Raw genomic sequence first — 15,820 nt, forward strand, 5'->3', positions numbered from 1 at the left:
TTAGTCACATGGGTTTTATATTTAAAAAAGAAATTCTGTGTATAGGCTTATTATAAAAATTTCAAGTAGGAATACAGATAAACACTGACCAAAACAAAAAATATTTTCCAGTTCTCACCCTTACCAATCCCAAAATTATATGATGACTTTTAATATTCTATAAGTGAGCTCTAAAAATGTTTGAGGCACCAGGTGTGGTGGCTCACGCCTGTAACCCAGCACTTCGGGAGGTTGAGGGGGGTGGATCACTTGAAGCCAAGAGTTTGAGACCAGCCTGGTCAACATGGCAAAACCTCATCTCTACTAAAAATACAAAAATTAGCCGGGTGTGGTGGTGCACGCCTGTAATCCCAGCTACTCATTTCAGCCTGGAGGCAGAGGTTGCAATGAGCTGGGATCACGTCACTACACTTCAGCCTGGTGACAAAGTGAAACTCTGTCTCAAAAAAATTAATTAATTAATTATTTTAAAAAATAAAAATGTTTGGGGTGCTATGCAGACTTTCCTATTAGAGGGATTGTGGGCTGCTGAAAGGCCATTCTCTGCTGTCACATTTGAGGGGCTGTGGAGTTCAGACATGACACACACAAATTCTCTGTACCTTGCTACTCTTCCTCCAAGTCGTGAGAGCACAAGATGAAGGAAATCCAGCCAAGCCCTTGGTGTGGATGTGAGGATTCAAGTGAGGAGTCACGGGACGGGCTGGTAACGCCTTATTCTCTGAGGGCAGAGCAAGGAAGCTGGGGGGTCCTCCCTGGTCTGTGAATGCTCATCTGTAATTGTGTTGAAATTGTGGAAAACAACCTTTGATTTCCTAAACATGCAGCAGTCATCACTCCAAGATGGAACACCTGGTCAAGAGACTTAAAACCTTCCACAAGGGTGGGAGTGGTGGCTCATGCCTGTAATCCTAGCACTGTGGGAGGCCGAGGTGGGAGGACCACTTGAGGTCAGGAGTTTGAAACCAGCCTGGCCAACATGGTGAAACCCTGTCTCTACCAAAAATACCAAAAATTAGCCTGATATGGTGGTAGGGGCTTGTAATCCCAGCTACTTGGGAGGCTGAGATAGGAGAATTGCTTGAACCCAGGAGGTGGAGGTTGCAGTGAGCCAAGATCATGCCACACTCCAGCCTGGGCAACAGAGTAAGACTCCGTCCCATCAACAACAACAACAACAACAACAAAAACTTTCACAAATACTTTATCCAAGCCTCCAGAAAGGAAAAGAAGTCCAGAATCACTACAGACATAGTCCTGGGTCACCACTCTCCTAGTTGCACCCACTACCAGGAGAGGTAGTTTTCAAACATAATTTTGTTATACACTCTTCCTTCCTTCCTTCCTTCCTTCCTTCCTCCTTCCTTCCTTCCTCCTTTCCTTTTAAACGAGAGAAACACTTCTTTTAAATGAAATCTTACTTGGGAGCCTCTTATCCCTTCTTTCCTTCCCAATCCCACTTTCTGGGAAGACCTCACTCATAAGAACAGAAACTTTGTTGGCCTAAGTCACCAAATCAGAGGTATGCACTGACAGTTGGTCAATATTTGTAAGAAAAAGGATTGTTTGCCTCAGAAATATTTTAGCTGATAGAATCTGAAGGACACAAAGTTTCTTCCCCGTGAGACCTGAGGGACTGCTTGCTGCAGGGTGCAAAAGGGAAGAAAGGGGGAACCAGGGAGAAAAGATGCAGAACCTAGAGGGGCCCTTGGAGGTCCACAGGAGCCCGACTCTGCACTAGCGGGTTGTGACTCCCCAGGAGAAGCCGTGTTTCCACTCCCCACCACCACCAGGGAGAGAGAGGGCTGTGGTCAGCTTGGGCCTAAATTCTGGCTACCGTTAGGTGAACCAAAGACCTCTAGGAAGCTGCTCTCAGGACTCTAAGGAAGGAGGACAACAACTAGGTGGCCTTGGGGAGCAGGATCAGAAGAAAGCCTTGGCACATGTGCCTTCCCCAGGCCACTCCCCCTCGAGCACAGGGAGGTGGCTGAGTGGTCGCCTGCCAGCCTCCCAGCCAGGAGAGCAACGCTGTAGCAGGAGCAGGCCACACAGTCCTTGAAGGAAGACAATGCCCTCTTAGCATGAAGTCAGCACTCCGGAAACATTCTGTGGGTATTGAACTTGAGCCTTGAGTGGGAGAAATGGTTTTTCTTTAGTTTGAGAATGTGGCCCAGGGCCAGGAGTTTCAGAATAAAAGCTTCAACGATAACTTTCAGAATTCACCCTGCTCACTTCTGAATATGTTTATCTTAAAAAGGAAAACTACAACAACAAAAAAGCAAACTACCTGATTAAAAAATGAGCCAAGCACTTGACTAGATATTTCTGCCAAGATATCCAAATGGCCAAGAAGCACATGAAAAGATGCTCAACATCAGCCACTATTAGGGAAATGCAAATCAAAACTACAATGAGATACTACGTCATGCCCACTAGGATGGATTCTATATTTAAAAAAGTTAAAACAGACCAGTCATGGTGGCTCACGCCTGTAATCCCAGTACTTTGGGAGGCCGAGGCGGGTGGATCATTTGAGGTCAGGAGTTTGAGACCAGCCTGGCCAACATGGTGAAACCCCATCTCTACTTAAAAAAAAAAAAAAAAAAGATACAAAATATTAGCCAGGCGTGGTGGCAGGCGCCTGTGGTCCCAGCTACTCGGGAGGCTGAGGCAGGAGAATGGCGTGAACCCAGGAGGCGGAGCTTGCAGTGAGCCGTGATCACGCCACTGCACTCCAGCCTGGGTGACAGAGTGAGACTCTGTCTCAAAAAAAGAAAAAAAGAAAAGAAAAAAAAATTAGCCAGGCGTGGTGGAACATGCCTGTTTTCCCAGGCATGTGGGAGGCTGAGGCAGGAGAATCACTTGAACCCGGGAGGCAGAGGTTGCAGTCAGCCGAGATTGCACCTAATTACACTCCAGCCTGAGTGACAGAGAGAGACTCTGTCTAACAAAAAAAAAAATTAAAACAGCTAGGTGTGCTGGTTCATGCCTGTAATTCTAGCACTTTGGGAGTCTGAGGCCAGAGGATCACTTGAGCCCAGGAGTTTGAGGCTGCAGTGAGCTATGATCACACCACTACACTCCAGCCTGGGCAACAGAGCAAGACTCCGTCTCAAAAAAAATAAAAAGAGAAAATTAAAACAGAGCTAGGTGTGGTGGTTCATACCTGTAATTCTAGCACTTTGGGAGGCTGAGGCAGGAGGATTGCTTGAGCCCAGGAATTTGAGGATGCAGTGAGCTACGATCGTGCCACTGGTCTGCAGCCTGGAGGACAAAGCAAGACCCTGTCTCTTTAAACAACAACAACTAAAACCAAACATAGGATTACCAATTACCATGTGATCCAGCAGTTCCACTGCTGGGTAAATGCTCAACATAATAAAAAGCAGGAACTAAAAGAGCTATTTGTATACCCATGTTTGTAGGAGCGTTATTTGCAACAGCCAAAAGGTGGAAGCAACCCAAGGGTCCATCAGGGGAGAAATGGACAAACAAGATGTGGTGTACACAAGCAAGGGAATATTACTCAGCCTTAAAAAGGAAGGAAGTCCTGACCCATGCTACAACATGGATGAACCTTGAGGACATTATGCTAAGTGAAAGCAGCCAGTCACAAAAGGACAAACACTGTCCGATTCCATTTACATGAGGCACCTGGAGTAGCCAGAATCGTAGAGACAGACAGTAGAGTGGTGGCTACGCTGGGGAGGAGAGAGGGCGAGTTACTGCGGAATGGATACAGATTTTCAATTTGGGAAGATGAAAAGAGTTCTAGAGACTGGTGCACAACATGAATGTCCTTAACAAGATTGAACTGTGCTCTTTAAAATGGTCAAGATGGTAAATTTTATGTCATGTACCTTTTATATCAATTAAACTTTTTTTTTTTTTTTTTGAGATGGGGTCTCGCCCTGTCGCCCAGGCTGGAGTGCAGTGTCAGGATCTTGGCTGACTGCCACCACTGCTTCCTAGGTTAAAGCCGTCCTTTTTCCTCAGCCTCCCAAGTAGCTGGGATTACAGGCACCCCAAATGGCTGGGATTATAGCCACCATGTCCAGCTAATTTTTGCATTTCTAGTAGATACAGGGTTTCACCATGTTGGCCAGGCTGGTCTCGAACTCCTGACCTCAGGTGATCCATCTGCCTCGGCCTCCCAAAGTGCTGGGATTACAGGCGTGAGCCACAAGCCCCACCCAATTAAACATTTTTTAAAATAATAATTTTGAGGTAGAAAAAAAGAGTCATACGAAGTCCAGACATCAAGTAAAGGTGAAGGCACAATGATTTTACAACAAAAGGAAGGCAAGCTACCACCAGCTGGTCCTATTTAATAAAGAAGGAAACGTAGAGAAATGAAGGACTCCATTGTGCCTAGTGATAAAGAAGAGAGGAAATAAATATGAACCAAGGCAAAAGAAGAAGAAAAACAAGCCACAGAGAGTATTTTTGTCAGCTTCTGAAAGGCCTAAACATGGGCTTCCAGCTGATCATTCCCACAAATGGTCTAAGCTGATGCTCCCAGAGTAGATCATTACCAACTGCTCTGTGGTCTCGTGGTCGCTCATACTTTTTCTTATTGCACATATCAAAATACATAAAATGGTGCACAGCTACTCTCCACTACACTGTCACCCAAGGAGGGCAAAGTTCAAGTCTGTTCCCCTCCCCATGTTATCCACAGAGCACTTGACACATGACAGACATTCCAGTGAAGGTTGGTTGGTTGGTTGGTTGGTTGGTTGGTTGGTTGGTTGATTGAATGATTGGTTGAATGCATGCATGAATAAATACATAAAAACCCTCCTTGGAAAGCAGTGACTGCATTGATGTGCTCTTCTCAGAAATGTAAACTGCTATTGTATTTCAGGAAAGCAATTTGGCACAATCTCTCAGCATTTCCAAAGCACATACCCTTTGACCCAGAAACTCCCCTTTTAGAAATTGTTCCTGCAGGTAAACTTCCACAAATTTGCAAAGATGTAAACATGAACATCTTTTTTTTGTTTTTTTTTGTTTTTTTGTTTTTTGTTTTTGTTTTTGTTTTTTGAGACAGAGTCTCCCTCTATTGCCCAGGCTGGAGTGCAGTGATGTGATCTCAGCTCACTGCAACCTCCACCTCCCGGGCTCAAATGATCCTCTCACCTCAGCCTCCTGAGTAGCTGGGACTACAGGTGCATGCCACCATGCCTGACTGGTTTTTTGTATTTTTTTGGAGAGATGGGGTTTTGCCATGTTGCCCAGGCTGGTTTTGAACTCCTGGGCTCAAGCGATCCACCCGCTTTGTCATCTCAAAGTGCTGGAATTACAGGTGTGAGCTAATGTGCCCGGCCGACATGCACATTTACTGCAGCATTATTTGCAATTGAAAAACCCTGAAAAACATAAAATTGTTTAAATAAATTATGGTGTATTTACATGATGAAATACTATGTTGTCATTTTTAAAATAGATCTTCATGGAAAGATATTTATAATCTATATTAAAAGCTAACAGGCAAATTATTGAAGAATATATTTAAGGGAATCCCAGTTGTGTTTCTTTTATTTAAAAAAGTGTTTATAATTGAAGAGAAGAACTGCAAGAAATACTATCTCAGGAACAGGACTATGTTTAAGAGGGGGAGAGTAATTTCTACTTTTCAGATTGTTCCTTTCTACACTCTAAAATTTTTTTACCATAAGCATGTATTAATTTTATAATATAGGCCAAGCATAGTGGCTTATGCATATAATCCCAGCACTTTGGGAGGCCAAGGTAAGCAGATCACTTGAGGTCAGGGGTTCAAGAACAGCCTGGCCAACATGGTGAAATCCCATCTCTACTAAAAATACAAAACTTAGCCAGGCGTGGTGGTGGGAGCCTGTAATCCCAGCTACTTGGGAGGCTGGGGCAGGAGAATGGCTTGAACCTGGGAGGCAGAGGTTGCAATGAGCCAAGATCGTGCCACTGCACTCTAGGCTGGGTGACAGAGCAAAACTCCATCTCAAAAAATATATATATAAAATATAAAGACTAGTGTGAAACAATTCTCAAACCTAGAGCATTATATTGTAGAAAACATACCAACTGAACATTGGATGCTATACATTTCCTGTATGTTTCACACTTTCCCAAATGGATCTCTGTAGGCAGGGAGTAGCTTTGGCATCATCTTGAGTTTGTGGGTTTTGTTTGTTTGTTTTTTGGGTAACCTTTGAGGAATTTCAAAGTACCTGCATTAGTCAGAATAGACTCGGCTGTGCTGCAAAACCAACCCCCAATAAAGGTTGATTTCTCACAGTGCAGGTGGGGCACCCCCTTACGTCCCTGGCTTCCAAGGTGGTTATGGCAGAAGAAGGGAGAGAACTGGGGAATCTGGAGGATGTTCTTAAAGTCAGGATTGGAGGTGGCTGATATAACTTCTGCCCACATCACATGAGCTGGAACCTAGTCCCAACCTAACTTCAAGAGAGACTGGGAAATTAGAGGACAGAGGAGTATTCAGCATTCACTACTAATCACAGCTGGGGCACCCTCATGTGCATCAGAACATTTCTACCTGCAAATATCCCTGTGATGTCAGAAGGAAATTTGCTATCCTCTTTTATAAGGCAAGGAGACAGATATTTTATTCAGCATTCGAAGAAGCCAAGGGGGCCAGGCGCAGTGGCTCACATCATCTGTAATCCCAGCACTTTGGGAGGCAAAGGCGGGCAGATCCCTTGAGCCCAGGAGTTCGAGGCCAGCCTGAGCAACATGGCAAAAACCCATCTCTACAAAAAATACAGAAAATTAACCAGACGTGGTGGCACATGCCTGTAGTCCCAACTACTCTGGAGGCTGAGGTGGGAGAATCACCTGAGCCAGGAAGGTTGAGGCTGCAGTGAGCCAAGATCATGCCACTGCACTCCAGCCTGGGCAATTGGAGTGAGATGAAGAAGGAGAAGGAGGAGAGGAAAAGGAGAAGGAGGGGAAGGGGAAGGGGAAGCTGAGGGCAGGGCATTGACACCCATTAAGCTTCCCTTGTGCCAAATTATCTGTGTAAGAGGCTTGAAGTCTGTGACCTTATTTAAGTCTCACAGGGAGTTACTTTTCTTCTTCCTATTTTACAGTGGAGGAAGCCTCCTTGCAGAGATGGGAAATGCTGTGAGATCAATGACTAATAGGGAGAGAGCTCTCATGAGAACCCAGGTCTTCAGACCCTGGACCTGGGCACTATCTGTCACTCCAAGTGGCCAGTCCCTACCTTCCTGAGTCATCTTGTGATATAATCTCATGTCAACATGTAATCCTCAATGCTGGAGGGGAGGCCTGGTGGGAGGTGATTGGATTATGGGAGTGGATTTCTCATGAATGGTTTAGCACCATCCTCCTGGTACTGTCCTGGTGATAGCATCTTCCTCCTCTCTCTCCCTCCAAATCTGGCCACGTGATAGACCTGCTCCCCCTTCACCTTCCACCATGATTGTAAGTTTCCCGAGTCCTCCCAGAAGCTAAGCAGATGCCAGCATCATGCTTCCTATACGGCTTCCAGAACCATGAGCCAAGTAAACCTCTTTTCTTTATAAATTACCCAGCCTCAGGTATTTCTTTACAGCAATGTGAGAATGGACTAATACTACACCTTGCAACTGCCGTCTCAGCCCCACCCAGTCCTGGAAGAGAAGAAAATATTAGAACCTTCAGCCATAGCAGTGGGTGGAGACCATCCCAAGATACCTCTCCATTGCCCCCTTCAGCCTTGTGACTAAGCAGCAGCTTATCTTGACTTCCTGCTGCCTCCTGAACCTGTCTCTGAATCCCATCCAGGCTCAGGGCCTAGAAGCCTATGAAAATCTGCCAGCCCATGACTCCTCTCCACACTCCCTCCATAACTGCCATCTCTGGACAAGCTGATGGCCAAAGCCCCTGGACTTCCTGGCCCAGCAGTCCCCTAGTCTCTAGCTCTGGGTACCAAAGCCTCGACTCAAATGTGCAGAAGAGCACAGGTTGTCATCTTTTACTGGTGTGATCTATACCCCATAGCCACCCAAGCCTGGGGTTCCAGTGAACCAGCCCTAGACACCCATGGAAGCAGCCAAATGTCCTCTTCCTTTTCCTCCCCTCTTGTTGACTAGACCTCCAACCTGACTCCTGATTCCAACAGCGGTCCACAGTGGAGAATGTAGGCCAACTATGAATATTGACTGGAGATCTGAGATCTTAACACCTGTTCCTCATTCCCTCGACTCCACCCACTGTATCCCATTGCTAGCTAGCCCTGCACCTCCAGAGGGTCTCCATGGAACTTCAACTTTTCCAAATGTTACCTATAAAATAATCCATATTAGCTGAGAGTGGTGGCACATGCCTGTGGTACCAGCTACTCCGGAGGCTGAGGCAGGAGGATTGATTGAGCCTAGTTTGAGTCCAGTCTGGGCAACATAGTAAGACACCATCTCAAAAAATGATAATAATCCATATTGCAACACAGGCATTTATAAATTGCTAGGGAAGAAAGCATCTCTTTCAAGGAAATAGAATGAAAAAAGAATTTAGAAAAAAAATGGTCAGAATAGTACATGATTATTTACTGTTGTTATTGAGCTGCATGGAAAAGAGCTCAGAGAAATTCCAGTGTGGTTGTAGGGAAGTGGTGCCAAAGTTGCAGGGGAGGACCCAAGAGCTCTGTCCCTGTATGGCAGTCACGATTGTTTTATCTGCCCAGCAGGCCCTTCCTCCTGCTGGGACTGAGCCTGCTTTGTTCATCTACGTGGCCCACAGGGAACATCCAGGTTCATATATCACTATGCTGGGCACCTGACTCAAGCCAGACCAAAGAACTCTTTGTGTGTGGAAAGAAGTTCCATTTGTATACTTAATTCCTGGCATGGAAGAGGATGTTTTTAATCTGAAATTTACCAAGATTAACTTTAAATGTATATGTAGTTTAGAAATGAGGCTGTTTCCATGTAAGCTTGACTCTTGTCTTGAATGAAGCCAACATGAATGTAGGAGCTGTTGGGGCACCATTTTGAAATGCGTTGGCTGGGATGCAGAGATGGCCTTTGGGCAGCAAAGCAAAGGCTGACACAGAGAATGGGGGAAGCAGAAACTGGAGTCCCTGGCAGTGTTTTTCCTGAGAGTCCCATTGAATTCCATGGCCTGATTCCATCCTGCCCTGAAGCTCAGTAGCCTCCCAGGCCTTAGGTTCGTAGAGGTCCCGATGCCCTTAAAATGGATTTCTCTTCTTGGTTAGACAGTTCATAGGACATTTTGTCCTTTTCAACCAGAATTCCTATGTAATACAAACTGTAATTGGGGCAGGCCAGCACTGATCAACTTGCAATCAGAATTTTCCATTGATACTCTCAAAAACATTTATGGAATGTATCTAAACTGTGAACAAAATAATTTGGCATTTAGGCAGCAAATATGTATCTTCCATGAAATTATTTACTATTTTGACCAAGTTTTCTCAGAATTGGCAAACACATTGTTAAATTAAATCAATTTTACTTATTCTACAGAAGGCAAAGTAAGTTGGTAGCACAAGGTAAATTGCTATTTTCAAGGTAATTGCCTTTGACTTTTTTGGCATTCTGAATTTCTAGCAGAACCTGCCAGTCTTTCTCAGCACTGGTTAGTAGAATCTCCAGTTTCCTGAACTGGATTACAAACCTGGGTTTGTTTTTTTGTTGTTTTTTTTTTTTTAAATCACAATGGCAACACACATAGCTGATCATATGCCCTAAATTTAACAGGAAGGAGGAAATTGACTAAAAAGAAATGCAGTGAATTCCTACTTGGCTTTTCCCTGGGGTGGGGTTGGGGGGTGGGGGATTGGTGTGCGTGTATGGAAGGCCTTTGTGTGGATAGCTGCAGTTCCACTCCACGTGCATTTACCCACTTTTGCTGTCTGCCAGGTCCTGTGCCAGCTGCTAGGTGCTCAAAAATAACTGCAATTGTGTTCTGACCCTCCACAAACCTTCAGAGTCATCAGGAAGATGGACAGGTGGCCAGGAACCATGGCACCATGTGACAAGCCCAAAAGAGCTCAGTCTTTCGGCACACACATAAGAAAGCAGGGCAACCTGCCAGGTCACTCTGTGGAAACCACAGGGAAGAGTGGGTATGAAGGGAGCTGGGCCAAGCAGACAGAACTGGGAAGAGCCTTCCAGGATGAATGGGATGAACAGAAGCGTGGTGTTGAGAAGGTGCATGGGGACTTGAGAAACTGCTAGTGGACCAGTTTCTTGAATGACCCGGACCCCTGGGCTCTACAAGAACAGGCAGTAGCGGTGCCTGCTTTCTTCTTTCTTTCCTTCTTTCTTCCTTTTGCCTTCCTTCCTTTCTCCATTTTTTCTTAAGTAACAGCATCATTGAGATACAATTCACATGACATAAAATTCATCCATGCCAGTGTACAATTCAATAGTTTTTAGTGCATTCACAATACTGTGCAACCATCAGCACTATCTAACTTTAAAATATTCCATCATCCCAAAAAGAAAATCCATACCCATTTGTATTAGTCAAGGTTCCCTAAAGGGACAGAACTAATAGGATATATACATATATATATATATGGGAGTCTCTTAAGTATTAACTTAACACAATCACAAAGTCCCACAATAGGCTGTCTGCAAGCTTGAGGAGCAAGGAGAGCCAGTCTGAGTCTCAAAACTGAAGAACTTAGAGTCCGATGTTTGAGGGCAGCAAACATCCAGCACGGGAGAAAGATGTAGGCTGGAAGGCTAGAGAAGTCTCACCTTTTCATGTTTTTCTGCCTGCTTTATATTAGCTGGCAGCTGATTAGATTATGCTCACCAGATTAAGGGTGGGTGTGCCTTCCCCAGCCCACTGACTCAAATGTTAATCTCCTTTGGCAACACCTTCCCAGACACACCCAGGATCAATAATTTGCACCCTTCAATCCAATCAAGTCGACACTCAGTATTAACCATCACACCATTAGACAGTGGGAATCACTCTCTCTTTTTACCAGCCCCTGGAAACCATGAATCTATTTCCCATATCTATAGATTTGCCTTTTTTGGACATTTCATTTAAATGGAATCAAAGAATGTATGGTCTTTTGTGCCTGGCTCCTTTCACTTAACATAACGTTTTCAACATTCATTCATGTTTTTACACTTCGATCATTTTATTATCAAATAATATTCCATTGTTTGGATATACCACATTTTGTTTTTCCATTCATCTGTTGATGGACATTTAGTTTACTTCCCCTTATTGGCTATTTTGAATAATTCTGTTATAAACATTCATGCACAAGTTGTTATGTGGACATATCTTTCTCTTTCTCTTGGGTAGATACCTAGGAGTGGAATTGCTATGTCATATGATAACTCTATATGTAACATTTTTAGGAACTGCCAGACTATTTCCCAAAGTGGGTGTACCATTTTACATCCCCACCAGCAATGAATGAGGCTCCAATTTCTCCACACATTTATCAACACTTAATATCTTATTATTATTATTATTATTGAGACAGAGTCTTGCTCTGTTACCAAGCTGGAGTGCAGTGGTGCGATCTCAGCTCACTGCAACCTCCGCCTCCCAGGTTCAAGCGATTCTCCTGCCTCAGCCTCCCGAGTAGCTGGGACTACAGGCATCCACTTATTATTATTATTATTATTACAGACATCCTAATGGGTGTAACTTGGTATCTCATCATGGTTTTGATTTGCATTTCCCTGCTAAGAATAGTCAGTTTTTTTTCATGTGTTCTTTCTTCTTAAAGTCTGTCCTTAAAGTTCAATAAATGCCTGACTTCTTGACGTAAGAAAAAAACAAAAAAGCACTGAAGGTCATCACTTTAGATTGGACAGATCAGGATTGCCTAACCCAGAAGTGACATGAACACTGTCCACAGGTATCAAGCTAAGTAAAGCCACAACGTAACAGAGGGAAGCTCTGAGAACCTATTCATGTATTTAATTCTCGGCATTAAGGAGGATGTTTTAAATCTGAAATTTACCGTGATTAAATATACTTGTATATGTATAATGTGTCGGAAGGCGCTTTAATAGATGAAAAAAGCATAGACTTAGAAATCAAATGCATCTAAATGTTATTCCTATTCTGCCATTTGTTAATTAGTTGGCTTTGGGCAAGTCAATCCCTACAAGGCTTAGCTTCCTCACCGGTTACAAAGGGAAGCAAATACCTAATTCACAGGTTAGTTGTGAAAATTAAATTAAATAATAGACAGAACCTGCCACTTGGTGATCACCCCTATAAACTGTGGTCCCTTTCTCTTTCTTCTAATACTTGACAGGGGGACAGTTTCGCTGTAGCACATTGTCATGACTTTCATAATTGTTACACATTTCATAGCAACAAGATGTTCTCTTGGTCGAGGAAAGGAATTTCCTGTTGTATTTACTTAGTGTTTGTCAAGGGTCGATGATCTGGGGGCCTGAGCCAATCAGCACACACTCCAGAGCCTTCTCCTAGCCTGGTTCTCAGCAGCTGAGCAAGTTCAAAGAAGAATCTAATGCATTTTCCCCCGACCTAAGGACCTCAGAATCTTCATGTTGACAACACAAGGAGTGGGTGAGATGGCTCAAATGGTACAGAGAAAATGTGCTGCGTGCTCAGGGGCGAGATCCCTGGAAGCCTGGGTTTTCTGGGAAGGTCGTGGAGAAGCTGGTCCCTGAGCCAGGGGCGGGAAGAGGAGAAAGAACTGCATGGTTTGAGGGGAGGGGCATCATTTCCCTCAAAGAGAAATTGCCATGTCATCAGGGCCTGGGCTTGGAAAGTATCTGAGGTTTCGGGAAGTGAGTTAAAATTTGGTTGGGCAGAATGCAGATAGAACAGAATGGAAGATCTAGTACTGAGAAGTAGCCTCCCAGAATCCCTGCTCTTCCACCATGCATGACTTTGTTTGATGAAATGGGACTGCCAGAGGTCTCCTGGATGGCCGCTGTTGGTGTCCCAGTGACAGTCACGTGGTTTGTGCTATTTTTCTTGTGGATAATTAACTCACGGATGGATGGAAAAAGCACTGTCTTAACAATGCCTTCCCGTCACCAAACGTGCTAAGCAGGTCTGGGGGAGAAGGCAGGGGCCCCACAAAGCTGGCCCTGCAGTCAGTGCCATCCAACCTCCATCATCAAGCCAGGACGAAAGAGCTGTGTCCCTTCTCCACTCACTTCCTCTTGGCAGCCCCTTCACACTGGCTGGATGTTCCTGGCTTTCCTGCCTGCTGGCTTTCAAGGCAACAGTCTAAAAGAAGCATGGCTTTTGAGTAAATGTATGTACAAAGTACACATTATAGACTGAATGTTTGTGTCCACCCAAAATTCATATATTGAAGTCCTAACCTCCAATGGATGGTATTTAGAAATGGGGTCTTTGGGAGGGGAATAGGATTAGATGAAGATGGGGCCCTCATGATGGAATTAGCATCCTTACAGAAGAAACACCAAAGAGCTAGCTTTCTCTCTCCCTCCACGCTCACAGAGAAGCCATGTGAGCACACAGCCAGATGCCAGGTGCCCACAGCAAGAGAAGAGGCCTTAGTGAAACCTACTACCAGCACCTTGATCTTGGACTTCCCATCCTGTAGTCCTATCAGAAATCAATTTCTGTTGTTTAAGCCATCTAGTCTATGGTATTTTGTTATGGCAGCCTGAGACAATATATATGCCAAAATATTAACTTCCTGGCAAAATTCTTGGAGTATCTTATTGTAGTTTGCAAAAACAAAGAAACAAACAAACAAAAACAAAAAACACTGTTTCTTTTTATAAATAGTTCATCAACTTTTAAATTAATCATTAATTTTTAAAGTTGCCTTTCAGGAAGAACATGCCCCATATGATAAATGACCTCTTCCAAGACTGCAGTATTGAATGAGTTAATTTCATACATTATCATTATACGTCTTTGTTTCTAGGGTCTTCAAGGTCTTCTAAATTAATGAAGAACACAAATGCCTTCTAACAACATTCCTTTGAGCTCTTATTCTGTGTAAGGGACTGCATTTGTACTTATCTACCTGGAAGAATACTTCAGGCCAGGTGCAGTGGCTTGCACCTGTAATCCCAGAACTTTGGGAGGCTGAGGTGGGAGGATTGCTTGAGCTCAGGAGTTTGAAACTAGCCCGGGCAATATGGTGAGATCTTGTCTCTACTAAAAATAAATTTTAAAAATCAGCTGGCATGGTGGTGCATGCCTGTAGTCCCAGATACTCAAGAGGCTGAGTTGGGAGGATCAATCAAACCTAGGATTTCAAGGCTGCAGTGAGCTATGACTGTGCCACTACACTATAGCCTGAATGACAGAGTAAGACTCTGTCTCAAAAAAAGGAATACTTTCACATTCGATATTTTTCATTTCGCTATTTTTCAACCTTAAACTAACACTCAAAATGCTACATTAATTTTATGATCTAGGACATGCATCTTTCCAAATTGCATAAAATTCTGAGTCTCCTTAAACAAAACAGAAAAAAAAATGTTTCCCAGGGGAGTCTGTTTGCTTCCCAGCAGTTCCAGGAAATGCTGAGCTGGAGACCTGCTTAGCTCACCCCTTGTGGAGAAAATTTGATCAGATGAGAACAGAGGGTGGTAGAACTAAATGTCCCTCTCTGAAGCTATTTATGCAAAATATTATTTCCCTACCGGCTCTGCATATTATTTGAGTGTGAACGATATTATTTGCCTACATCAAGCACATCTTATTTTTTGGTTCTATTTTGGCAGCAAACCACTTTATCAGACCACGTGCAATTTACATCTTACTTTTCCAAGGCACAATTGTTTTTAGGAGATGCACTTCTTTGTGAAGATGGGCAATACTAAACTTCAGTCTAAAGGTCTGTGGCTGATTCCTTGCATATAAAGAGATTTTCATAAATGTCCTCAATAGCTATGAAAAACTGGAAAAATTATATCATTAGCCATCCCAATGTCTTCAGAGTTGCTGAGTGGTCAGCCCTTCATTTGTGGACCACGCTGTGCTGAAACTATTCTGCCAGTGCCCGCCTGACTGAGCTGCCTCTGGGCCCCCCAGCCACGCCACAGCTTCAGAGTCTGTGTCTTGATGCCTCAGTGTTCTGCCCTCTCAGGCAGAGAATGTTAAAGCCCAAAGGAAATTTCAGATTTAAAGTGTCTGTGATGAAAGGGACCTCCAGGGTCATCTGTCCAGTGCATTTATGGATGAGGACACTGAATTGCAGCAGCGTGAAGTGGCCTGCCAAGGTCATTCAGCGAGTTAAAGGCTGAGCCCAGGCTCCATCCTGGGTGTCCTGACATCCGGTCTAAGGCCCTGTCCCCCACTTTCAGTGGCCTCATGGTGACTTGTGTTTTCCCCTTCATTGCGGGATGCAGGGAGAGTGATGGCGGTCAGCGTTCCAACTCTCAAGCTCCTATTGCTTCCACACAGCCAGCCCGGGTGGGGCATCCTCTCCGTGAAGTTCCATTTAGCTAATAACTGTGTTACTCGGTTAATTAAGTGGGAAAACACAGGCGCCATCCTTGACTTTCAATAGTTTCAATGCAACCTGTTCCCATGGTGTTTTAACACCTCCTCCCTCCCCCAACTCCACCCAACACCCACCTCTCCAGCAAGGAATGAATGTACACACTGGAGCTGTCTTCTCAGTAAGAAGGCAAGCTTCCGAATGGGAGGTGCAGCTTTTTTTAAATGCTTTTGCTGCATCAGAAGAGGTGGAGCTAACACAGATAGGCATGATTCACATAGGCGATCACAGAGTGGTTCTTGAATGAGATTTTTAAAATAAAGGAACAATCCATTGTGAGAACTGAGAGCATTTCACTTTGGCTTTCCAGTTCAATTCAACAAATACTTAAGTAGCACCCACTGT

Source organism: Pongo pygmaeus, chromosome 11 (assembly GCF_028885625.2).
Source record: "Pongo pygmaeus isolate AG05252 chromosome 11, NHGRI_mPonPyg2-v2.0_pri, whole genome shotgun sequence".
NCBI lineage: Eukaryota > Metazoa > Chordata > Mammalia > Primates > Hominidae > Pongo > Pongo pygmaeus.